The 26,736-nt window shown below is 38.9% G+C and overlaps 1 protein-coding gene and 1 long non-coding RNA gene across 4 annotated transcripts in view; both read right to left on the reverse strand.

Annotated features, from left to right (window-relative positions):
- The window catches only part of PTPRN2 (protein tyrosine phosphatase receptor type N2), a 634,908-nt gene that overhangs the window by 578,010 nt on the left and 30,162 nt on the right, over positions 1-26,736 (reverse strand). The gene's annotated exons all lie outside the window — the stretch shown is intronic.
- LOC135443587 (uncharacterized) lies at positions 703-22,200 on the reverse strand. 3 transcript variants are annotated; one of them, XR_010439073.1, is made up of 4 exons: positions 22,134-22,200; positions 19,511-19,637; positions 1,237-1,315; positions 703-795 (listed from the first exon to the last, which is right to left on the reverse strand). It is a non-coding gene; the product is annotated as an uncharacterized LOC135443587 (long non-coding RNA). The 3 variants fall into 3 exon arrangements; XR_010439072.1 differs by having other exon boundaries at positions 707-795; positions 1,222-1,315; XR_010439074.1 differs by lacking the exons at positions 703-795; positions 1,237-1,315 and adding an exon at positions 7,454-7,587.

Genomic DNA, 26,736 nt, shown 5'->3' on the forward strand with positions numbered 1-26,736 from the left:
TTTGAAGTATTCTTTCAAACCAAGATGGGACTGTGACAAGAATGCCTGAAAGACCTGAAATTGTTTCATTATTGGTATGTCAAACTAAAATGTGAAGCGTTATTACACACTACTTTGTACAAGGAAACAGAACTCAGCTACTACTCTTCACTGAGCTTTGTTAAAAATAAAACTTCACTATCAGATTCAAAGCAAGCACTGGCCTGTTTTGAGAAGATGGCTTCAGTTTCCTGCAGGCAGTTGGAAAGTATCAGGTCAAGGACCAGAACAAGAATCTCTGTATCTACAGCTCTCTTCCTTTTGAATAACATCCTGGAACATTTTTACAGAGGGGTACATGGAGGCGAAATGTTGCTCATAGAATATTTTTTAGGATTTTTACAGCTAAGACACTTTGGCTATCAATTCAACTTGCCTTCAGCCATTCATGTGGTGACAGAACAACAAAATCAAAAAACCTTTTGTGTCATTTCTTAAGTAATTGCCAAAATTTTTAGCAGTTTTACATAACTAAAAATATTATTTTACATGTAGGTTCAATGAACAAACAGTCCTCAAGTGGCACAAGTCTACTGGAGAGTTACATCAGAGTAACCCAGCCTATTCAAATTCCCAATTTAAATAAAATATGAGGACAGGGAGCAAATGTGAGGAAGGGGGAGAGAGCCACTCATGGCTGACAGTATTTGGACATACCTGTATCCTCCTCACCTCTCAGAAAATCCTCACTTTCTTACACTCAGCAGCTCTGCCCATTGACATCTGATGATGTAATAACACACAATTTATGTCATTCTGGATTAAAGGTAGAGCACATATAAAAGATAATTACTGCTCAGTTAGTGATGCTTTTAGCTGTAATACTTTAATTCTATAATGGATATGAAAGTGTCCACAAGCTTTCAAATCACCGCTGGGTACTAGAGACTTTTATCATTCCAGATCTTCCAAGCCTTTACCTGCACTGCTGGTAAAACCTTCCCTAAGGATGTAATTCCCTTGTTGTAATTTTTTGACAACTATAACTTTATTCTAACCCATTCTCTATCTCCACCACACCTGCCTAAACCCAGACCCTACAGTTGCCAAAAAGGTCCTTAAGGGCAGGACAGTGACTTTGGCCATGGATTATCCCACCATCCCCTACTTTCCCAGAGGTGAGAACACCTTTATTGCTACTACTGACAGTCTAGTGTAGAACTACAGAATGCCACAGCCAACCTCAGAAAATACTACCCAGTCTTTTTTCCTCTCTCGATCCACATGGCTCACTTCACAACATTTGCTTTCCCAGGTGGATAACTGATTCTTTACCCTGAGGAAGTTAAAAAGAAACATTAAAAAAGGCAACTGAAACATGTCACACAGAAAAACTTATGAGTTCATTACTTCACAGAAGCTTTTTTAATATAATTTTTACTAAAATATCCTAAGAGATTTAGGGTGACTCACAAATGCCTAAAAATATGGAAGCTATTTTCCTACTGCGTTCTTTTTTTCCTTTATGATGAAGGGAAGCTAAATCTACTTTGCTTTTGTTTCTTGTTATTTTTTGCTTGGTTTCTCCCTCCCCTTTCTGGAGAATAATAAAGTACATTATGTTTTCACTTGCAAAGCTCCTGAGTGTGCAGCGCCTGCCCCAGCGGGAGGCACGGCACACAAAAGCACGAAGCACACAGCTGCAATTACACATCAAAGAGGATTGCTAATCTCACTAACTGCTGCACCTCTGCTCTCCCACCTCCAGTCAGCACCAGGCACTCTGCAAAACTCAGTATCAGAGCTTGTCTTTGCAAACTACAGGTATATATATCTGTATTATACCTGTACAGAAACAAATTTATTAAGCATGTCTACAGGATATATGCATTAAAAACATATTCATGATTATTGTTATTATTGCTATTTCTGCAATAAAATGGGGTTGGACTTTGTTGTCAAAACATTTTCTTCTACTGCCATCTGAGATACCACAGCCTGAGATATCCACACAGCACTGAGAGATCTGGTAGGAGACTCAGTCCTTTCTGGAGTGTCAGAGACATTAGGCAGAATACCCACAGCACCTGAAACAACTCAAGGTGCCCTTTGGGAGGCAACTGAACCCAGACTTCTTTTCTAAAATAATCTAAGTATGCCATGCCATACAATTTCTATTTTTTCCAATTTGTCTTGCAGGTTTCTCACAGTGATCTTGCGGTTACCCGAGACGAGACCTCTCTACTGTGTTCCATAAGATGTCAGAAAACCAAAAGTCAGCCTCTTCAAAACTGGTAATTTTGTCAAGACTCAGTCACTTGAATATGTTTGAAAAATACAGATTCAGGCAATACAAGGACTCAAGAGGAAGGAAGAACTAAAAAAGGAGGCCCTGTACATTGTACTGAACTGTTGTCATTATATTGCAAGAGTTCTATTGTCATTACATTGCAAGGGTTCCATATTGCTGGAGTTTCATACCTCCTTGATGTTTCTTGTAGGCAGCTCCTCCAGGCACTGACTCTTCCTTGTCCTCACAGCAGCCAACTGACTCCAGTGCCCTCAACCAACCAATCCACTCTTTTATAACACTCTTCTTGTTGGCTACAGCTGTGGCCTGTTAAAATCAGGCCTGCTCCTAATCCTTAGTAATTGGCTCAGCTGCAACTCTTTAGGGGGTAAGATTACTTTCTACACTACCTTTATTTACTTATGTTCTATCCCCCTACACTGAACTGCTTCATGAGGTTCCCAGGTTTGCTGAATGTCTCTGCCTGACACCAGTTCCGTGAGCATTGTAACCTTGGCTTGCCTGCTCCTCTGTGCCTCCTTTTCCAGCGTTGCAGGTGGTCATATTGCCACAATATAGAGTGGAACAGTCACCAAGGGAGTTTCTTGTTCCTGGTAGAGGCACTGACAGGCCTTCACTGATTTTTGAAAAAAAGTTTGGATCCTAAATGTTCAGGAATTAAATGGGAAAATGCTTCTGCTGCATTATAGAAGAGATGCTGTTTCTCAGCTAAATTAGGAATACAAAAGTGAATTAACCTTTCTTTCTACTTGAAAAGGGAGAAATATGCTTCCCCTTCCCTATATTTTGCTCTAGTCACAGAGAATGCCTTCTGTTATTAAATAAGTAACTCTGTGAATCAGAAATAACTCCAAGCTGGAAAGCTCCTGGAAGTATGAGGGTAGAAATGGGGGCCTAGGACAAGAGAGAGTAGCCCCACATGGGCTTTTAAGGGAGAAGGTATAAAACAGCTAAATAACTGTGTGTTACATTTTTAGGATCCATTCCTAAAAATATTTGACATTATCTACATATTTTTGGATATTTTTACAAAAAAAGACATCTAAATTATGAAGATTTTCCATGGAGACCTAAGGCTCAGAGATGCAGTCACCATGCCAGGTCACTGGCACATATTGAAAGACAAGTTGGTGTGATAGAAACAAAACTAAGGGGTTTATTTTTAAATACAAGTATTTCATAATGAATATTCAGCAAGACAGCTGCAGTCTAAAAATCATTCTGGATACAGAAAAGAATGGTTTTGAATAATCATTGCACATATGAAAAAATCCAGAACATTCCTCACAGGTTTACCTCTAGCCAAGGCATTTGAGATTATATTTTTTTGTTATGTGTGATATCTATACCTAAAGAGTATTTAAATGCAACTTAGAAAAAAATAAAAATGACACATCAGGAAGTAAGAAAGATTCTTGATTCCAGAAATAATCATCTTCCACTTGAAAATTATCATCTGTGGGAGTAAGATGATGATTTAGAAACCTTAGCTTGGGGGCTTTTCTTCTTTCAACTCAATGAGAAGGTAGAATCTCATTCTGTACTTGTGCAGTTAATATTAGAACCAAAATTATTTTAGTGGAGTTCACCCTACCTATGCTGGCCTCTTAAAGAATAGGAGAACAAAGGAAATTAACATTTCAATCTTCCTTGAATCACTACTTAGTCATTGTAAAATCATGGGGTAATAAACCAGACTGTGGAGAAGACTCTCATCAAGTACACATACACACACAACAGGAAAAGTAATTAACTGCAAAATTCAAGTAGGACAGCACCCACCGCCCTCAAATCAGGATGGATGCCTTCATAATTGTGTATGATAAGGCACTGATGTTCAATACCTCTCTCATCTATAAAGTTGTTTTAACTGTACACAGAAAAATGAAATTCAGCCACCTTAAAATTAATGGCAAATTCCTACTTGTTGCAACTGGAACCAAGAATGTTATTTTGCAGACATATACTGCTGATCAAAACAGGAAATTTCCTTGTTGGCTACACTGAATAGGTGTGAACAACAGTTAGCATATTTTTAGACCATCATCTATGCTGGTAGCAATCAAGCTTAAAAAATGATAGAGATCTATGCTGGTAGAAATTAGGCTTCAAAAATTATGAAGATCTATGCTGGTAGCAATCAGACTTAAATGACAAAGATCTCATTCATGGAAAATTTCCAGACATTTCTCTTTTCAAATTATAAACTTGGGTATCACTTATTGAATTATTCATTCTGCACTTTCTGTGTAACACAAAAAGTAGGCATGAAAGCCATCTTGGTTCAGAAGGTTAATTTTCATTTCAACAAGTGAGAGATTCATTCTCTATTTCTGTGCCCCACTGCATCTGAATCCCTGAATGATCCCTACAGAAAAAGTGTAAAGGAGCAAAACTGTAAGGCTATTTCAAGTCTGTTTCAAGTACTGTAGGAGTTTGACAGTATTTCATTTTTCAGCATATGCTAAAACACCGTGGGATGACTTTTAGCTTCTGCAGCTTCATGCAGATAAATATGGCTAGATAGGATCTGGATGTTTCCTGCAGTCAGAGAGATGTAAGCACAGCACCAGCAGGTTCCTTTCTGCAGTGAGGTCCTAATAGAGAACAGCCATGCAGGAGCCCTCCATAGCCAGTCACAGCAGCTGGAATCCAAGCAAAAGAAACAGAGACCACATCCAAGCTCATTTGCCCTGCTCACAAAGAAAGGCTACACAGGAGCTGAATTATACTTTACTACACCAGCCTAGTTCACTTAGGGCCAATTCCTCAAACACTGGTGGATGACTAATTTATGATGACTAACTGAAGAGGTCTCATTTTTAAAAGAAATGGTTCAAAGCCAGAAGAAAAAATGAGATGGGGGGAAAAAAAGAATAAATTCCTGTTATGTGACCCACTTCAAGCTTAACTCTGTATATGCTATTCCTGCACAGTGAACTTTTTGGTCCCATTTTATTTCCTGTTCTGTTGGAGGCAATGCTGTCAACCATTTCCAGCTGAGGCTTTTCAATTCTGATACTCCAAGGGCTCTTTTATATCTCCTCAGCTCAGTAGAAGGAAACAGGCAACAGAAGATAAAATGTTTTTCTTCCCCTTTTATGACTCTTGCCATTCAGCCAACTGAGGTGGCACTGATGGCACAATAAAACCACCACCATGAAACTTAACGGGTCCCACAGTAGTGAGGAAATTTTACGAACATCAGGCTGGCCATTTGCAACAGGGACTTCTGTCTGGCCCTGGATTCTGGCTATGAAAGTGGCCATCAACAGATGTTCAGGGAGAGAACATCAGAAAACTGTTCCAGTGAGAGGCAAGACACTGCTTAAAAACCTAGAGTTAGAGGCTGTGTCTGGACTGGAGTGTCTAAAAAGCTTCAATTCACCTCCAGGGCTCATTTATTCCTTTGGTTTCCATAAGACTCGTCAAAGCCCTAGTGACAGGCAGGTAAATAAATGTTATCTGCTTTTAACAGGCAGAAGAAAATGTGTTATATAATGTGTGCCAGATGTTGTGAAAACCAAGCAATTAACAGTACTAGCAATGGTCCATGTGCCACTTGTGTATCTCATTTTGCCTTAAAGATCTTACAGTCTAGACAGATGGCATAAAATACTCCAAGAGAACAGAAAAGTGTCTAGCCTGACATTTGTAAAAGTTTTTGGTTTGGGTTGTTTGGTTTTTTTTAATACAGGAGTACTGACTGCTTTTTTCTTCTACTTTAATGCATTAGGCCTTTGGCTCCCAATATCTGTTACAAGCCTATTAGATCAAAATGATTCCCTGTTTTTCTCTTACTTTCTCAGTATATTCCCTTTCCACCATAAAATAGTCAGAATTTTTTTCAAGCCATGAGCAGAAGATGAACTGTTTTACACAGCAGAAAGCATGGCCATCTTCACTGCACTCCAATCACTTCATCAGTAAAGTGAATTTATTATTTTCTTATTCTTCAGTCATAAGTCCTAAGGTATAAAAGAGCCAAATACTAGAATTTTGTCTAGGCTGGAAATCAGGTTTCAGTGTATTTATCTTTCTAACTTTGAACAGTAATTTTTACTTTCAGTTAAAGGCAGACTTCTGTGATGCAAATGCCATGGAGATTTAGGTAGGGTAGGGTATTTTGTGCCCAAATGAGGAAAGTAATGCAAACATGTATAGGTTATATCCAACCAGGAGCATTTTTCAGGCTTATGATATTTTCTTACTTTATACACAAACAATATTTTCAAGTTGAGTATGTTAAAAAAGCACAAAGTTTTACTTGTCTTTGAATGATTGTAAAATTTCTGGCTTTTCCTTTCCAGTGGGCAAACATATCATGCTTCTAATTTAAGCATATCAAAGAACTTGCCAGTTCAGCTTTTCCAAGAAGATCAATCTTCTCAAAAGTACAAAACTTTTAGTTAAAGCTTTAGAAATGAAATTTTTGGAAATGTATTAGCATATGACAAAAGAGATCAAGAATTAACCATTTTACTACCTACATAACCTTTGTCATCAGCTCTCCCATAAAAGTGCACACTTTTCTTCTGCCTTGCTTTTCAAGTTCTAGATGAGTAGAATCTTTTCAATACATCTGAAGATTAATTATTAGTGCCAGTAGAGTATAACTTCTAATGTTTACGACATAAAGCATAACGTCTAGTATTTATAATTGTGCATTACAGATCTATCACCTTGTGGAAAGATAATTTATTCTTGACAAATTTATCCTTGATATTTATCCTTGATAAAAGAGCACCGAGCACCCAACTGTAGCAATACTGATGAAAAATGTCAAGGGGTATGAGAGTTGCCTGAAGTTGCTTGTATTCAGCTTTCCATGTGACAATAACAACCATAATTAAACTACATTGCAAGAGTAATTACAACTTACATACAGATTGAGGAAAAAAAAATAAGTACCTGAAGGTGTATTTCCAGCTAAGCAATAAAATAATTACACCTATGATTGCTATATAGATTTCAGAATTTCAAATTCAAGCAAAACCTTTTATATTCAGTTAAACAAGGACACAAGACTCCCACTTTGAAAAGGGATAAAAGATATTTGTCACATGCTCTTCACAACACTCTTAACAGCCTCCCTCAGCAGAAGCCTCTCATCCACAGCAAAAAAAAAAATAACTGCAGATAACATTTAAACTGATTAACATGCTTGTGCCTTCTGTTTTCCTCAAAAGAAGTTTCCATTCTGCAGAGGATGACTTTAAAAAATGATACATCAGTTCCTTCATTTTGTGAGCAGTAGTGGCCATTCTGTCACCTGATTAAAATCACATTTGAGAGCCCTGGATAAAAGGCAGAACATTTCATTATCAGCAAACGTCTCCTGCTTGAACTTCATCTATTTTTAGCCACTTGTGCTATTAATCAGCAGCATGGATCCCCACCAGGGTAACAAGCCCAAGTTCCTGACACTGGCCAAACAAGAAATGGAACAGAAAGCACAGCAGGAGCAAACTGAAGGTGACAGCCATAAGACAGGAAAGAAAACAGACCATGAGAGAACCCTGCTCTATGGAACAAGCAGGACTCAAACCCTTCACATTTACCTCCCTTGTAATAACTCTGCACAAGTGACCAGAAGCAATGCAGAAAAGTTTGTACAAAAGTAAAAATTACCCAATCCAAAAAGAGTTGTCTGAAGGAATGCTAAATCAAAGCAGGAGTATTATTGACTGCTTGGGGAGAAAGGATAAGCACCCAGGAATTTGAAACCAAGAATCAAATTGCCAATCTGTAAGAAGCCTAAGTATTACAGCAGATTTTTATGGTTTTTAAGAAATGCTTTAAAAGTTATTTTGCTTTTATTTCTTAGAGACTGAAAAAATATTCAAAACTCATTTTACTATCAGGTAAAAAACTTCATTGAAGATCTTGTCTCCATCTTACAGCTGTATTACCTCCTCACTTTCCTGCCCACTGGATGCATTTCATGGCACACATCATCTGTGCAAACTGAGATAAACACACAATGGGAAAATGGAAGATTTTTACCTGAACTCATTTCTAGTAATTCTTTTCTTCATTAATACATAACCAAAATGCGAGCAATTTTATATTGGTATTGCTTGCACCTTATAATTTTCCTCACGAACTTCTAAAATAAAAATTAAAAGGGATTTTCATTGCCTTGTACAGTTTGCTCCTAAGCAGTCCTCACAGTCAATATACTGCTTGAATGAAACAAAGCCACGTGCTAAGAACAGCAGAAACAGAACACTGAGGATGATAAATAATACACGTAGTATGAGTACAGGTCAGGAAGAGTCCTACCAGAGGCTTCTCAAATTGAATTTACACTATACATTTCCCAGTCATCCTGACATGAAAAGGAGACTTTTGAAAGAAAAAATTGCAATGCAAGCTTCTCACTAAACAACATATTTAAAGCTCATCTTGATTCAATTAATCCATATCATTTTCTAGTGTGCAAGAAATTAGGTACCAGAGATTCAACTACTTTTCCATGCCAAGACGAAAAATTACTATATAAATATATAAAGAGATAAGTTCTCTGCTCTGCCAGAGAAAGAAATGCTTAATGAATCCAAGGCTATTTAAAATATTTACACCCTAAGTAAATCTTCACCAGTCACCCTAGCAAGTTCTTAAATTACCAGGTGGCAATGCCTCTGACTGCACACATCTTTTTATCTAGAAAAAAAAAAAGTATGTAGGTTTTGCCATATATAGTCCAAGGGTTCTATTCATTGCAAGGGTTCCATATTGCTGGAGTTTCATACCTCCTTGATGTTTCTTGTAGGCAGCTCCTCCAGGCACTGACTCTTCCTTGTCCCCACAGCAGCCAACTGACTCCAGTTCCCTCAACCAACCAATCCACTCTTTTATAACACTCTTCTTACTGGCTACAGCTGTGGCCTGTTAAAATCAGGCCTGCTCCCAATCTCTAATAATTGGTTCAGCTGCAACTCTTTAGGGGGGTAAGATTACTTTCTATACTACCTTTATTTACTTATGTTCTATCCCCCTAAATGTAGGGGCATGTTCGCCATGTATCATTTAACACCAACATCATAATTTGCTAGGAATGTCTTTGTGGGTTCTTTATGTACTGGAATTCTGATAAATTACCCCAACTTGTGCACTTGGTTAGCACGTAGCTGTACTGGTCCCAAATCCCAGGCTGGGCAGTAATATCTGTGTTTGATTATAACAATTTTTATTGTTATAAGAAGGAGGGTCAACATGTCATCTGAGAGAGATAACAGGGTATCCAAGACTGAGAGGCATCCTGGATCCACAGCTACTGCATTACTGAGCTGTATTATATCTAGGAAAGCCAGAGAGGTAAATTGCACTGAATTATCAGCAGTGCAGGTTACTGCAATAGCTTCAGTTCTCCTACTGTTCTCACAACCTGGCTGAAGTCAGCCCTGGACCAAAGACCAGATGGCTAATCCCAAAGCCAGAAAAGATGAAGGAAGTATTGTGGAAAACATGGCATAATTTGCATTTTTGTGTAGAAATTCCAATGCAGAGAAGGACACAGTAACAGTGAGCCCCTTCCTAGCACATCTCAGAAAATATATTAACTATACATTAGCATTTTTTAAAATTTAATTTCCAGGTATTTATTAAATCAAACTTCCAAAAGCTAGAGTGATAGATATGACCTTATACAATCTTAAAGTCTTACTCACTGAAGAGACATTGAGAGAGAAAGCTGTGGGAAAATGAGCTTAAAGTACTTATTTAAGAAACTATCCAGGTGTATGAGTCAAAGGGAGCAATTTAAAAATTGGAGTTTTCAATCCTTAAGTGCCAAAGGCTCCCACAAAAGATTAGGTCCATATAACAAAGGAGGCTAATGTTGTCCTGTGCTACATTTGAGGAGTGTTTCAAGGCATGGATTCAAGGGGTGATCCTTCCCCTCTGCTCAGCACTGGTGAGACCACACCTGCACTGCTGCACATGGACAGAGCCCAAGGAAGGGCCACAAGGATGATGAAGGGACTGGAGAATCTCTCCTGTGAGGAAAACTGGGACAGCTGATACTCCTGGAGAAGGCTTGGGGGAGATCTTATGCAGAAATATGTGAAGGGAGAGGGCAAAGATGGAGCCAGGCTCTTCTCAGTGGTGCCCAGTGATGGGAGCAGAGGCAGAGGGGACAAACTGAAACACAAGAGGTTCCCCAAACTGAAACACAGGAGGTTCCCCCTGAGCATCAGGAAACACTTTCACCAGAAGGAACAGCAGCACCAGCACAGGTGGCACAGACAGACTGGGCCATCTCCTCTGTCAGAGGCACTCAAAAGCCAACTGGACACAATCCTGGGCTTGAGGAGCCTGAGCCTCTGGGTTGGACATGAGGACCTCCAGAGCTCCCTGCCAACCTCAACCATACTGTGAAGAAAAGGCTGAGTCAGCAGTTAAGCTGAACTCAAAGAACATCACTTTACTTCTGAGTGCCCACACAGAGTGGGGGTGTTTAACAAATGTGGCACAACAAATCCTCTTTAAATTCACACTTTTAATTATTCAGGTTATCTTGTTTATGTAGGCACTTGCAGAAAAATCCCAAAGCAGCAATATTTTCATATTTGGGGGATGTGTTTACTTTTTTTTTAAGGAAAAGAAATCAAATTATCTGCAACTGCTGCAGATCTGTGCATCAGCAGCTGAAAAAGCCCTTCCCACTTAATCTATAGGACTATACCCTTTGCTAAGAGCAGTAGAAGATTGAGAGCCTGGCACTGCTTCAAACTGACCTTGAGCTTAGAATTAATTTTTAAGAGTCCCTTCTTTCCTCTCATTGTTCTTTAATAAATTTTAAGCTTTACTTCTTCAAGGATTGTTACTGCAAAGCTGGTGTGCAGTTACACAGGTTGGTTCATTGTGTTATTCCATATTAGAGACGAAAGTGCAAAGAACACTTCCTGAACAAAACATCTGTGTGAAAGTTTAATTAGATTTTTAACTACATCAGAATAATTTTTCCACAAATTGTGGGATCAGAGCAGTTCTGTACTTTCATTTTAAAAATACCAAACAGTGCATGCATTCCTTAAAAGGAGTTTCTACCTGAAGCCACAAGTTACAAGAATTTAACTAAAGCAAAATGAAAGCCGTGTAGAAGCTAGTGCAAGAGATCATCAGCAAAGACATTAACCAGGTAAATATTTCAACAGGAATAAAATAGAATCGCAATAAATACTGCTTATTTGCTAATCTATTTTATTTTAAATGGGTATACATGCCAATAAAAGACCTTCCTTATTTATAAATGGAAACAATTTTCCAACTGAACGCCATTCTTCAGCTTTTCATTACATCAATTAATATAAATTTTCCTAACTTACTTTCAATAATGAGAAGGCAGATGTACAAATCTAAAAGCCTGTCACTGTTTCAATTTTAAGACTGCTCAAGGAGAAGGGACATCACACTTAGGGGGATTCCAAGTTGTCAGCAGTGCCTTTTTTCACAGCTAGGTCCTTGCCAAGTCATTTAAAGGCAAGCTTGCTATTTTACACATCACTAACACCCACCCATCCTTCACATTTCCCTCCACTACTGCCCTTTTGTATTATACATCAAAGCACAGACCTCTTAAGTAGCATGATGGAAAAAAAAAGAGACACTAACGTTACTTACATTCCATCACACTGTTACTCCTTGCTTTTACTTGTCATTCCCTTTGAATCCCCTATTGATGTGACACATTGGGACGTGGCTGTACTACAGATGCAGCATGATTCATCAGGAGTACATGGCTCCACTTGCAACACAAAAATGTTTTTAGGAGGTATCCGAGTTTGTTGACTCCATGTTTCTCACTAGGAGGGCATTTTAACAACTGTTTCCTTGGCTTTCTCAGGCCACTTTCCCTGCATCCCTGCTCTGCAGTGAAGGATTGTGTTCTCAAAGAGCTGTGGGCAGTGGGCTGAAGTAATGCATGCTGGATTGTCCCCTTCATTCTGCCTTCAAATACCCCGAGCTGGAAGGGACACACAAGAATTGCAGAAGTCCAGTTCCTCACCCTGCACATGAACCACACTGTGTGCCTGAAAGCATTGTCCAAATCACTGAAACCAGCCTTCTAGGTGGGAGAAACCAGAGCAACCTAACCAGGACAATGCAGTAACTAAAGACAAAAGGACAGAGGGCAAAATAAAATAGTCCTAATAGTTTGAGACAATAATAATATGTAATTAAAGATTTTAAAACACACTGGCAGAAAATGGTCAGAGCCAGTGGAAACTGTGATCTGACCATCTCCTGAACTCCTGACACCTGACAAGTTAATAGAGTCATTTTTGCCCCTTTAGCAGTTCCAGCTACTTTCATTTTCTAAGAAAAAATACCTGTCCTGGATCAAATCTTTCAATGACACAACAATATAATATCTCCTTGAAGATGAGTAGCCTTGAGGAGCTTATACTGTGGCTCTGTCTCAGGAAAAAAGAGGATATAATTATCTGCAGAGATACAAAAAAAGACCACTGGAAAAGAACTTCATGAGCATTTAATACTGGCATAGAGTGCATGGTCACAGCCCTGACTGTTCATTCCTGCCTCTTTCACCTCTGGCTGGTGTTAGGTGGGTTTATTTCTCCCAGCCTGCAGAGGACAGGGCAGGATGAGAGCAGCACAGGAGCAGAGCTAAATGCCAGCTCTGGAGAGGCCAGATCCATCAGGCAGCTTTTTCAGCATCAGGGCAACTTCATGCTGCCTTAAAGTGTGCATGAACTGCACTGTTAATACTCGTGTTGCCAGAACTGAAGAGTACTATGTTGTTCTGTTGTCCATTTCCTATAAAACCTTAGAATTCCACAGGATGAGTAGTCAGATGTATTATTCCAAGTACTTGACTGCAGGTTGTGGCCAAACTAAAACTGAAGCCAGCTGTACTCCTTGCAAATGACCCTCTCCACTGAAAGCCCAGTGCCTTACTGCTGCTTTGAAATCTCATTACTCTCCGTAGTTTTGTCAAGTTTGCTACTGCATATAAAGAATATATGCTTTCATGATAAAGGAAACAGACATATACCCTGTAAGAATTTTTCTGTTTCAAATAACTGAGGACAAATCTGGCTTCCAGTTTCTTTAAAAACTTTGTCTAACATTCCCTGCAAACTCCTCAAACAGTAACTTGTCAAAAGGTTCCCAATTGAAAACTTTTTGAGAAATGAGAATCTTTTAAGCTACACTACACAGGTAAAAATAAATCAGAGTTATCAAAGGAGGCTGTGGGACAAACCAGGAGATGGAGAGAGACTTTTTACAAGGCCATGTAGTGACAAGACAAGGAGGAATGATTCCAAACTGAAAGGGCAGGCTTAGATTAGATATTACAAAGAAATTCTGTACTGTGAGGGTGGTGAGACACAGGATCAGGCTGCCCAGAGGAGCTGTGGATGCCCCATCCCTGGAAGTGTTCAAGGTCAGGATGGATGAGGCTTTGAGCAACCTGGACAAGTTAAGGATGCTTTTCCCTATGGCAGGGGGATTGGAACTATATGAGCCTTAAGGTCCCCTCCAATACAAACCATTCCATGACTCTAGCACAATAACAGGGCAGCCAACTCATCAAACTTAATTGCCAGCAATGAAATACAAGATAAAATTACACAGTATTAGTTTCCAACAATAAGCTTCCACTGCTCACAATTATAGAAGAAATTTGTGAAATGTGATTTAGATTACATTACAAGATTGATCCTGACTTAGGAAGCATCTCATAGTATTTCCAATTTTTGCAATACTGAGTCTATAATATTTGCAATCCTATTTCAATATTTTAAGATGTTACTTGATTTTAGTTCCATTTTTATTAGAATGAAATTTCTAAAATCCTAACATATCAGAGCATGCCTCTATCCCATTTCTGTTTGAAATTTATGGTTAAGAATTATTTCACTAGAAAGTAGGTTATAATGTAAAGAATGTGTTTGAATGGCATTCTAAAATGTCAAAACTAAAAGTTGTATGAACAATAGGAAAGGTAACTGGACATTGAAATAACTACAGCCACATAAAAAGAATTCAAGACTGGAGGGACAAGTTGAATGGAATGACAGAATTAATTACAGTCTAGGCCTCAGTTTTTACTAAAATGCTAAATCAAATTTTAAAATAATCCCACAGTTTCTGTCAAAATTAAACACTACTCCAATTTTAGAAACCTAAGTAAAAAAGTAAGAGTGGCAGTACTAGCACACTCATAAACCTCAAAAATTCCAGGGTGCAGACAGAAGAAATTACTTTTTGTCCCCTCTGATTCACCTCAGTAGGAGTCTGGAGCACTTTGCTTTAAAAGCTGTTCAGTAACCAAATGTGACAGTCCCAAACTGCAAGATGAATGATAGCTGCTTCCTGCAGGAGGTCAGTGCTTTAACTCATCCCTGTATTTCCAGTACATTCAACAACTAAATATCACACATCCATGGGACAGATTTAAAGGAAAGAGAAACATGTCACCTGATTTGAGATATAGCCAAACAGAAGACAGAGATGGCTTAAAGCTGTGATTCTGAGAGATACTAAATAGCACTGTGTTATAATACCTTTAGTTAGTGATAACACAAGACACAGAAAGTATGTTCAGAGAACGAAGAATACATTTTTCTCCTGGGATGCTTGTAAATATTTAAAGTTGGGGGAAAAGACATAGTAATTTATTGGTGATTGTCAGCGGAACAGAGGAAAAAATTCTCACCAGTAAATCACTGCTCTTTCTGCCAAGAGGTAATCAGTTATTCCACACTACTACATCTCAGCTGCTCTGACTTGTCACTGTGATCTATCTCCACTTTGAAAAAAGTTTCTAAATACAAAATTTATAATACCTTGTAATTAGTGCAGTTTATTCCTTAAGCTCTCAGAGAGAGTTACTATTGTTGCTCAATGGAAAAGAATATAATTGGCCAAGTTCAATCCCAACACACTTTATGCAGAATGCAAATCAAAGCAGTCACTGGCCCTGTGATGATGAAAGGGAACAGTGCAAACACAAAACTGAATCCTTTGGGATGGAACAGGTAAGAAGGACTGAGAGCATCTGCTACCCTGAGCTTCATCCAGAGCTCACAATGAGAGGTGAGAAATCCCAGACCTCACTTCAGAAGCAACTGGTATATGTCATCTTAGTTAAAACCTCTGTTTCCAAAGCTGGCAGCTCTGCTCCAGGCTATATGCAAAAATGGCAAAAAAAACCACCCCAAAAAGAAAAAATAACATTAATTAAACCTAACATCTCATCATTGAGAGAAGTAAAATATCCTGGCTGTCATGGTTTGACCAGGAAGGAGTGGGAATTCTGGGAAGCTGTGGTCAAACCAATGAAGGTTTTGGGTTTCATACTGACACCTGGTGTAGCCAGTGGGGTTTGGACACACCTCCGAGAATACACAGGGGTTAAAAGCAAGGCACTGCCCTGGCACTTCCTCTTTGGGACATCGTCGGGCGAAGAGGTCAGATCTCTTCCCCCGCCCAGCCCGCTGCTGCTGGGCGGGGGAGGGGCGGCCATGCGGTAGGCCAGGGGCCTGGACAGAGGTGGGGGTTGAGGGGCTTTCAAGGATAGAAGGGTAGCGGAGCCCCAAGAGACATCGAGACATCGGGCGGCCAGCACCCCCCCCCCCCCCCCCCTCCGGGAGAGTGCCCGGCCGCCGCAGCAGCAGCACGTGTGGGAGTATCATCTCGTCCCAGGACAGACAGAGACTGAAAACTTTTAACCCTTTCTTGCATGATTGGGGCCTTGCAAAAATGCTAATCCTCCTCTGAAGCTGAATAAGAAGGGAGATGAGAGATGAGATGAGACAAGGACTTTGGCCCGAAGATTGTGGAGATGATGGGATGGGGAGAGATGATTTGGAGTGGCCTTTTGGCTGGACTTTTTCTTGTAGCCATGGACTCAGTTGTTCCTGTGACACAGACTGCATTTAGGGGGAGGCAGTGCCTCAAAACCAGGAGGGTTCATTCGTGAGGACCCCCCGGCCCCAGGGGGTTGGAAAAATATGGGGGGGACAGATGTCCCAAAAGCAGAGACTGTGCCTTTTTGGAGTGAGACAAGGCATCCTTGAAAGACAACCCTAAAAGCAGCTCTGGCCATGTCTCGGTGGTGAGAGCACTGGGCATGGAAGGAACATGTCACAAGCGGCAAAAGGACTTTTTTTTTTCCCCGGGCGGTGCCGAAGTGACAAGGAAGCATCCGAGGTTTCAGTGTGTTTCCAGGAGAAGCCTATGGAACAAGAAGGACTCCTTTCCTCTTCATGAACTGCAGTTTGAGTATACTAAAGTGTCGTGCCGGGCTGGGCAGTTGGTGTTTTTGAGAGAATGTATTGGATTGGGAAAGTCAGGGAGTGGGGAGGAGGAAAAGTTTTTTTTGTAAGGTTTTCAATTTCTTTTTTTTCTTTCCCTATTTTCCTGTAGTTTAGGTAATAAAGTGTTTTTTATGTTTAAGTTAGAGCCTGTTTTGCTTATTCCTGGTCACATCTCACAGCAGACACCAGGGTGAGGCATTTTCATGGGGGGCACTGGCTCTGTGCCAGGCTCAAACCATGAGCAGTTAAAAAGAAATAATTTACATTTTTGGTCTAAAACTTTTCTAATTTTGTTTTACATTTTTAAGTAGAAAAATAAAAGTATAATTGAGTTTCACTTGAGTAATGAAAAATTACTATTCATATGAATGAATCTAATAATAATCATGACAAAACAAAAGAATTATCATTTTCAAAGGAAAATTTCTCTTCAAGATGATAGCATTTCCTTACACTTAAAACCCCAGGTTTTTAATTTCAAGCTTTTGCCAGAGCTATATTCCAACTCCCTTCCATTCAAAAGCCTCACAGATTATATAAGCCTTTTTTTACCTCCACCATTTTGTCTGTACCAAGCTTTTCCAACCTACATCAATTAATGTAATTCTACTCAACACATACCTACTGTTTCCTACTTTTTGCAGTTATCAGAAAATTTGGAGATTTAAAACCACACTAGTTCAGGGCAGAGCATCATCTCATTAATTTATAATTTAATTTTTCTAAGTACATCCCATTTGTTGTTCTTTAGTTACCATTAATATCTATGTGTAATCTCATGAAAAACTGATCTTTTGTTTGTTATTACAGTAATTAAAAAAAAAAACTAACACGCTCAATTTGTATAAATGGTCTTAAAAAGTCTTCCTAATGTTGAAATGAGTTTAAATCTTCCACTTGTCTTGATGCCTATGAAATTGGATTTGAGTAAAACTGCCCTCCAAACTCAGGCAGTTAATCAATGTCCTCTGCCCCACAGCACTACTTATTTTAGAGCTGATTTACTTAAACATTATAAACAAGATAAAGAAGCTTAAATGCAGGAATTTTCATGGGAATCACATCTGTTTCCTATTGATTTAGAAAACCTTTGTTACCCTTAATTTTCTTCCCCTCAGAAAAAGTAGAATTATAAAATATTTCTCAATATCAAAGTCCAAAAGGCAGAATTTTCACTATTGTGAAAAATTGCTTTTATTAGCATGTTTTTTATGAAGTTTATTTGCCATTAGTGCAAACTAAGATTAGAATAACAATTATTCTGTAAATGGTATTTGCCAACACAGAGGTTAGATGACCAGAAATTCACCTCTCCTTTTAGAATTATTACTAGGGCCAAAATCTTAGACTTGCGCTGCTAGGTTGCAAAAAAACCCATGTTATGGACAAATAAGTAAATCCAGAAAAAACAGTGAAAGGATTCAGCTTGTTCTCCAGCTGGAAGAGGAGTGTGTAAAACAGAAGGATTAAAAATTCCTAAGTAGCATGGAAGACATAAACATGAAGAGATAAGTTCACCAGTTCACCATCCTATCAAGCCACAAGAACATTTTTTTAAAGAAGGACTCAAAATTCTAGAAATTAATAAACAAGACTGATATAATTTTTGATTTAGCACTTCCTGAGCTGAAAATTTCTGAAGGCTGGAAAAGTAAAGTAGAGAAATGTGAATATGTGTTTGCCCTATTCTTTTGTACTCCTTTAGGTAAATGCTATAGGCCAACACTGCTACAGGTAAATGCTAAATGCAAGAGAGAATGCATGGGTGGTGTGGGACCTGCTCTCATCAGGTTCACTGGTAAGCACTGATGTTCCACAGTTAAAAAATAGAACCAAGGTTAAATCTAATAAATATAAACCAAAAATAGCTATAGGAGTTCCATGGGATATTCAATTCCAAGTCCTATTTCTACAGAGCACATGGATATAGATGATCAGCTGGCTACAGATCTTGTAGTGAAGGGTTTTGTATTTTAATTAGAAGAAAGAGTCAATAGGGTAACCAAGGTATGCTGGAGATCATTCTAAACCGTTGCTTGAAATCCAAGTGTTGCAGAAGTTTCTTGTGATGAATTTGACAAAAAAAGGCACATTCTCACAAAGAATGGAGCAGCTGTGACTGGTGACCAGCAGACACAGTAGTCACACAAGTCCACAGCTCTCCAGCTCACTCTGAGTGAACTTCCCACATCTGATCAGCTGAAAAGGCCTCCGGCCTTGACAGACCATATTGACCATAATGGGATCTTATTAAGGGGAACGCATTCATTATAGGCACCTACAAGGACACATCTACACATGGGTGTCTCATTCTGAAGCTGAAACCAGCCACACTTAATTTAAATGTGCCTTGACTATTCACATTTAAGTAATGCATATTATGATGCTGTTATGATTTTATTATCTTCCAGCCAGACTTGAATTGCTGACCCCATTTAGCTTTCCAGTTAATAGCTGCTTGATGATTTACCAAAATCATGAGTACAGATTGTTCTTTGCTGAATTGATTGATTCAGGACTTATTTTCAATATCATGTCTGCCCCATTTGCAGATGTTCTGTTCTCCTTAATAAGGACAAGAAAACTGACAAGACTTGTTAGAAAATTCATATCACTTCTCTTCTGCTATTCTAGTCTGCAGCTTGTCTGAGAACTTGCTGCTTTTCTTTTTTTTTTTTTTTTGTCAGAACCAATAAATCCTACACTTCATCCAATTTTTATTTTCAGATAGGATTTTCAAAGAGACCTAAGGGATTCTCAGGTCTTATTAAAAGTCCCTGGGAACTGGGCTTTTAACTTTCTGAAACTTCTTATCTTACTCCTGTAAGCTTTCACATTCTGCAGCCCTGAGTCAACACAGACAGAAGTTACTCACTGACACAAAACCAGGCTTAAAGGACAGGTTTTAAATCAAGGAACTACTTACCTGACCACAACCAAAGCTGGTGCCTGTACCATTGCAATCTTGCTATCAAGCTGTACGATTCCTCAATACATAACTTCAAATGTCAAGATAACTCCGGGATGCTGTTACCTGTCCTTTCAGGCTGCTCCTAAAAATAATTGAAATGGTCCAGCAACAATTCTCTGACCCTGGTATTTATCAGCACAGCATAGCTCACATGCATTTGGCTGACTTCTCTCACTCTAGCTCCTTTTTCTTCAAAATAAAAGGGCTGCATCCTACCTCCCTGGATTCTTGGGCTATAATATATTCCTAGACTTTGCCTGGGCATTGTCTGCAAATGTTATTTAACACTCCAAACTGCACCATGGACATGACCATGCTGGCAGTTCACGAGTTTGGATGATCTTATACCCATGCTCAGGCCCGGAGTGTGCCCAGGATTAGTTTATTAACAAAGACATAACCTCATTCTCCTAGAGGATGGTTCAATTTAGGTGACAGATTGTTTTTTTCCCTGGAACTGTAAGAAGTAGACTCCTTGATGGGTGCCATTTCACTGAAGTTTGGGGTTTTTTATAAAGCAATTATATTCTTCCCTGGGGAAGTAGCTTTCTCTGTCCTTTCTTAGCCTGAAGATACAATGACATTCTCTGAAAATGGAGAAATCACTCAAAAATTACTTAGTTGTCTCTTCAGCGTGGTGGGCTCTTTCTGCCAAGGGTTGGCAGCGTGAGTTCCACAAAACAGCCTTAACAAACCCTTTAACAAAAATATTTTGAGAGATGTCTGGTTCATTCACCATCACAGCATAGGTGTCAAAGTTAAAGTTGAAGGCTTGCAGTCTCAAAATGGAAGTTTAACCACAACTGAGACAGGTGCCTAATCCAGATGACAGAGAGTTTAGAGTGCTGCTTCTCAGCCTCCAATTACTGATGTGTATTTCCATTCTTAAGAACCCCATTTATAGCACTTCCTGTTTCTTGTTTGGAAAACTCCGTTGCCTAAATCGAAATTGCTTAGCCAAACAATTTACATGCGTGTCTGGAACAGGTGGTCCTAATAGTGACCAAATTTTCTGGATGTAGACCTCAGCATTTTTTGCTGCCTTTTCTTGCCTAATCATGATATCACTTTCCACTTTTCCTGTGCTATTGTCATTCTCAGCCTCTTCTTATTTCTCTGGTTTTAGTTCACTCATTTTGAAACCATCAATCATTCCTTAAACAACATACTGTGTTAGCCCACATCCTTCCTTTCCCCTCTTCCTTTTGCAACTTTTCTGGGAGAAAGGTGCTCCTTATCTCAAGTCTGTTATCTGTCTCTCCTGCCATATATTTAAAAAAGAAAAATCTGTTGCCTTATTATATTCTGATTTTATCCTTCACTCAATCTTCTTCTAGATATCCAAATCATATATTTTATATATGAGTTCTTCCTTATGCAAACCACCATTTTACTGTGATGTCCTCAGGGCTCTGAGTTCCCTCCCCCCTCCTAGAAGCAGCTCAAGGCCAGTTCACTGCTTTCAGCTGTTACAAAAATAAAAGCTGGAACTGGGGACTCCCCACTCCATCCCTTGGGAGCTGCTGTTAAGTCCAGACCTTGTCCCCTGGTCTGAACTGCACTGGAGCTCTTCTGCCACCACATCAGTGCCTTGGCATGCCTCCCATTGATCCAGACCCTCAGATTTCATGTCTCAGCCTGATCTCAGGTCTCCCTCATCACCACAGGCTTGCTGTGGCCCAGAGCCTCAGCTAAACCTGGGTGGGGTGATCAGTCTGTCCTGCTTGCCTTGCTCAGGTGTGGTGGGACTGGCTCCCTGTCCTGTTCCCCTCCTCAGCTGCCCAGGGAGCAGACTGCCTCTGCTGTTCCCTGGCAGATTATTTCTGAGCCATTCTTCATTCAGACTTTTACTTCTGCTGAAATAGCACTTGGCTTCTACCATGTGAGAGATAAATACATACAAAAAGCCCTTGCTTCTTTCATTATTGTGGATTTAAATACTTTATTTAGATAGTGTGCATTGATGACAGAAGGTTTGGCTTTTCTCTTTAAATCATCCTTCAGGAAATATGGAGATTATTCCCTTTTTAATAGGCATCTCCCCTGAGTCTAACAATTTCCTTTTTAGCACCTTCTAGTGCTTTCCTTCTTTCACACGTCTTTCCTAAAGTGGCTTTCCTCCTCAAAGTTACAGCTTCTAGTCTAAAATAAAAAACATGCCTTCCCAGTCTTTCTCTACTATCTTTACTACTACTTCCTTGCTTACTAGTATTGACTCCCTGGAAAGAAATACCTGGACACAAACATAATCTAGGAAAGCCTAGTTTTCTTCAGTTGTCACTTGTATTTACAACTACTTAAAGGTTACTTTGTGTACACCTACACTCTTATAATTCAAACGTGAAGATGTCCTACAAGACCTGGTCTTGCTAGGAAGCCTTCAGTTATTTACTATTGGTACAGATACTTTTCTATCTCTTGGTTTTTACTTTTTTATATGTATTTTTACCATTTTGATTATATTTCAACAACCTCTATTCCCTTTAATATCCATACAAAGACTATAGGTTCACCAACCTACTTCGCTGCAAAAGCTATTTCACTATCAAGACATTATCTTATTTCAAAACTCCCATACCTCCTCAGCAATTTCTCATAGGCAGTTCCTCACAGCACTGACTTCTCCTACAGCACAGCCAGCAAACTCCAACTTTCTTCAGCACCAGGTAACCCACTCTTTTATAGCACTCATTGGACACAGCTGTGGTCTATTAAGGGCAGGGCTGTTCCTAATCTTTGGTGATTGGCACAGCTGCAACTCCTCAGGGGTGAGATTACCTTCTGCACTATTTCCTTACATTCCATCCCTACACACTATAAAGTCACCCCAGAGCCTTCTCCAGGCTGAACAGCCCCAACCCTCTCAGTCTGTCTTCACAGCAGAGCTGCTCCAGCCTTCTGATCATCTTTGTGGCCTCCTCTGGACTCACTCCAGCAGGTCTGTATCTCTCTTATGCTGGATGCAATACTCCAGGTGGGGTCTCACCAGAGCAGAGGGGCAGAATCCCCTCCCTCACCTGCTGCCCACAGAGCAGGTGATGCAGCCCAGGATGTGGTTGGCAATCAGGTACAATTATCTCACTGTTTACTCCACATGAAAGCCTCAATGGTTTTCTAAAGCCTCTCCTGTTCTTTCATGTCCAGGAACACATTATTCTCCTTCTCTCCATAAGTTTATTATGTAGAATGAAGGATACTTATGCAAAACATGAGACTAAATTAGAAAGAATGTGTGATTTTAGCTTTTTTAAAACAAGTTCTTTGTTTCACAATACAAAGGTTGTATAAAAAAAGACTGTGTTAATTGGGCCCTTGGAACACATCTTTATTAAGAACATTTACTGTCAATGATTCAATCTTTTTATGAAAGAATTTATATCGTCATAATCTGCATTTGTGTAAAACCCTCTGCTCTGAGTCATTCAGTTGATGGCTACTTTCCAAAATGCTGAAATTACTCACCACAAATCTACTGCAGTGACAGAAATGTAAGTTTTGAATAATGGATTTAAGAAGCCTATATTACATTTTAGGTCGTAATCTGTATTACCATAAAAGAGACATTAAATATATGTGTGCAGTACAGCAAGCTCCCAAAACTCATCAATAGGGTGACAAATGACATGAGAAATTTAAGGTTTTGAGTTTCAGAAGTCAGTTGGGATCCAGTTTAGAAAATGTTAGTCTTATGATCACAGAAATCTAATCTTTAACACCAGAATTATTATTACATTCAAAGGGAATGTTATTTGAAAGCCTTCATCTACTTTTCAGAGCAATGAATAAACCTGGTGACAAATTTGAGGTTTTCTTGATGAGCAAAACTAACAGAGGATGCAGTACCTTTTTTCCATTTTTCTACCCTTCTTCTGCCTTCTTATTCTGATATTCCAATCTTCTACCACATTCTGCCTATTAAATACAGGCCAAAGGAAAGCAAAGGAGGACAACCCTAAATAAAACCCAACAGGTTTCCTCCCCTTTCTGAGCTCCAAACAGGGATTATAAATTATTTTCTGAGTACAAGAAGGGGAGAAGGAACTGGGAGAAATTTTGACAGAGCAGCAGCAGAATGTTCAGGGTCTCATGTGCAAAGCAGCCCTGGGGGAGTGGAACAGGGTTACTGTTAATGTTTTTATTGCTTCTGGTGTTCAGAATGCAGCTGGGCATTAGTAGGCAGAACTCCTGAGTTTACTTAATTCTGTCAATAATTCACAGCAAAGGAAAGAGAAATGTTCATCATGAGAATTAGTGGCCTCACCACAATGATGAATCAGCCTCTCAAATGTTTTAATATGTACTGACATAGGGGTGGTGGGGGCTGGGGGGAAGCACAGAGAGTGGAAAAACAAAACAATAAGTGTTTTTTGGTTTTTTTCTCAAGGGTGAAGAAAGCTATTAAGCCTATTGGCAAAATATCCATCTTTTTAATAAGCCTTAAATAAGTAGCCATGGACCCCACCTGCAAATCATATGGTGAGAATCATGAAGAGAATCATGGCCCTGGCTGCCAACTTCACAGCTTTTTTTTTTTTTTTTTATTAGCATAAGTGTAAATGCACGTTTCTGGCAACATAAGTGGTGAAATATGTTCTGAACCAGAACAGTACTGCCAATCTAACCAGTATAATTAGTACTATGTCCTATTTTTATTGTGCTTTTTGTATTTAGGCAGTAGAAAAACTAGAAACTTATTATAATGCTAGACTCTCCATTCTAGAATGAGATTAAAATATCCTAGATGTATTGGGAAGAGTAGGCTCTTCTGCCTATGTTGGGGTTTTTTGGACACTTTATTGAAGTTTTCATTGAAACAGTTCTTTTCAATCCACATATGCCAATAACAATAAAAACAGACCTGGAATGCCATTGGTCTTAGTCAAAGATTATGATAAAATCAGGAAAAAATCATAACAATGTTGTGAAAAGGGAGTTTGGCTTTTTTTTTATTTAAAAAAGTAATTTCTATCATTTGAAGTCATGAACAGTCTCTCACTATACACTGAAGAACCTGTCTACACTGCAGAAATAAAACAAATATAAACTCATTACTCTTTTCTGGCCTTTAGAGGACTTGTGCATTTGAGAAGTTTTTTAATATAGGCTTACAAGCACTGTCATAAATTATTCAGAGTTTGATTTTATATTGGATTTGTTCCACAATGCAGTGATCAATCTGGGCTACTTTCAGAAATGAGAATGGCAGTTTCTGTGAAATGCAGAAGTTAATAAATCCTGGTTTATTGTCTATAGTGTGTCACTGTGGGTCAGACAATGGGTCAGACTTTTGGTTTATCAGTGCAGACTCTGATCACTGTGTTTTGCCACATAATCAAGAACGAGTTTCTCAGTTCACTTCTAGTTTTTCACTTAATGAGATAGAGAAGAGACCTTTCATGAGTTTTGGCTTTTCTATAACTCCACGGACCTGCAGGTTTTGCACAGGATTTCATCATTAGCAGATAATTACCATTAACACTTTCTGCAGTTTTGCTCTCCTGTTCTCACTGCAGTCATAGAAAGGCACTTCATTTGACACCTACTTCACTTCCACAACTATTTTAATAACAAAAACTTTGATAATTTTCAGTGGATTAGGAATAATCTATTTTGCTCAGGAGATAGCTTGCTTACACAGCAGTATGGTCAAAGAAAATAAATTACTGTGCCTTCCAGCTTAGAATAGATGGCATCTCATGTATCTGAAGGAAATGTGTCAGTAATGCATTAGTGCTAAAATAAACATCACATAGGCAAAAATATTCCTTATCCATTTCGACGAGATGTGACAAAATACATAAATATTTCTCTTCTTAAATACTTGTGGATTTTCCTATATGTTTTCCTGTCATAATCTTAATAATCTCAATACTGTCATAATCTTAATATTTTTTAGTAGAATATTATAAGTCTTTGTATTTTCCCTCTATCCTCACACTCCTCTTCTTACTATTGGTGATGTGGGCTTGCCCTTTCTCATGATTTCCTCATTGACCTTTTCAAAACTTGCTTTACTTAATATTTATGATAACATTCTCAAAAAATACATTCAGCAGTTAGAATAGAATAGAATATTTCAGTTAGTAGGGACCTACAAAAATCATCTAGTCCAGCTGGATGACATGCAGGAAATTGTCAGTTAACCTTCTAAAATCTCAAAATACAGAGATTAAACCACAGCCAATATCCACATTAACAACTGCAAGTAAAAACAACTTCTTTCCTTCACTGTAAATAATTTTTTTAATGGAAATAGAGCAACATAAGAGAACCATATTCTTTTCAGATTCAGGAATAAATACAGCCCATCTGAATGAGGAAGCTGCCCATCTGGATGGGTATGACATGGAAGTGGCTGGATTTAGCAGCAGGTATAGATTCCTGCATCCCTTCAAGGAACCCAATAGGGGTGCCAAAATCCTGAACAGAAAAACAGATGTAATATAATCGAAACAACAGAATGAAAGCATGAAGAAAACAAACAAAGATCTTCTCAAAAATAATAAAGCTGGGTAAAACCAAATGAAACTCTAAACCAGTCCAGTTTTACTGGGGAGATGAGGCTCATTTTACCCATGTTGAACCATGTATAAGTTAGATCAGCAGTATATGATCTCCCTGTGATACATAAGCACTTCAGAGAAATATTCATCAACACAAGCAGCAAGAAAATTGTGCTTATGAGCTGTCTTCCATTCAGCATTCACACATAATAATTTTGCACAAATCATCTCCATGACTTGTGCAACTTTACAGCATATAAAGCTATGAATCCAATCTTTTCCTCAAAGTCAACATGCATGCCAGGCTGCCTGGAAAAGGTATGGGATTCCCAAGATTTTCATATGAGTTTTCATATGAGTTTTGCAGTTGTTTGTTTTTTGAAGTGGAAAATTACTGACAAAACCTCCAGCCACTCACGCTTGACTATGGATATAACATTTACCTGCCTTATCCTCAAATCCTATTTCCCTTGAACTATAAGAAAAATGTTGACCAAGCTGGGGATATGCCTGTGGTATATTTCTCTTTTAGGCATATTGTAATTGATTTTTATACAGCCATGCAAACAAACTTAAAAGCTTCCATCAGATTTTAAAGTATAAAGATACAGGTGTGGGCCAATCCCCTGCTGTCTTATTCCAAAAGAAGTCAGACCCTCTCAGAAAAAAAACCTCTCA

This window comes from Zonotrichia leucophrys, chromosome 2, assembly GCF_028769735.1.
Source record: "Zonotrichia leucophrys gambelii isolate GWCS_2022_RI chromosome 2, RI_Zleu_2.0, whole genome shotgun sequence".
NCBI classification, from domain to species: domain Eukaryota; kingdom Metazoa; phylum Chordata; class Aves; order Passeriformes; family Passerellidae; genus Zonotrichia; species Zonotrichia leucophrys.